Source organism: Sinohyriopsis cumingii, chromosome 14 (genome assembly GCF_028554795.1).
Source record: "Sinohyriopsis cumingii isolate HCF-2022 chromosome 14, ASM2855479v2, whole genome shotgun sequence".
NCBI lineage: Eukaryota > Metazoa > Mollusca > Bivalvia > Unionida > Unionidae > Sinohyriopsis > Sinohyriopsis cumingii.
The window spans coordinates 117,528,183-117,528,883 of record NC_142974.1 but is presented as its reverse complement, the minus strand read 5'-3'; positions in this window follow the sequence as shown (position 1 = coordinate 117,528,883).

Here is a 701-nt window from a genome sequence, read left to right as displayed (position 1 = left end):
AAAATTGTTTATAGAGAAATTTAAAGTGAAAAAAACATGAAAATATTTTATGACAAGAAAGCAAATAAAAAAATGTTACAGTTCAAACATTTAATTTGGTATCCACTGTCATATGTTTTGCTGATTTAAGGCATGCATTGTATTTTATGAATTCATCAGTTATGAAATATTGGAATAGCATCTAAAGGTTTAACTTAAGTCTTTGTTGTCCCTTTCTTAAAAAAAGAAAATAACATGTATTGACATAACTCATCATATAATTTAATTATTTCATAATATTAATTATCAGTTTTGTTAAGCTTTCTCCATAGTTTCCATGTTATCAAGTGTGATTTGCACTGTGAGATGTCTTCTACATGTTAGAAAAGAGCATTGTTTATTTTAGTAGTAGTTTATCAAGCTGATGAAACTTAATCATTTTGAAAATGGCATGGTATTGGACCTTTAATAGCTATTAAAGGAAGACAGTAATTTTCCCATATAGTTCCAAACAAATTATTTTATATGGTTGAATATTGCAATGTTGTATTAATGGAATTGGACTTGGACCACTAATTATTAATTGAAGATTATTTAAGCCTCACAGTCAGGGTGGTGTTGGATGGGGATCTTGCATGTCACATGAAATACTTAAAGATCTGACAATTGGCTTTAATATTAGCGTGGAAAGTTTCATTATATTTTGAGACGTCACTTGTATC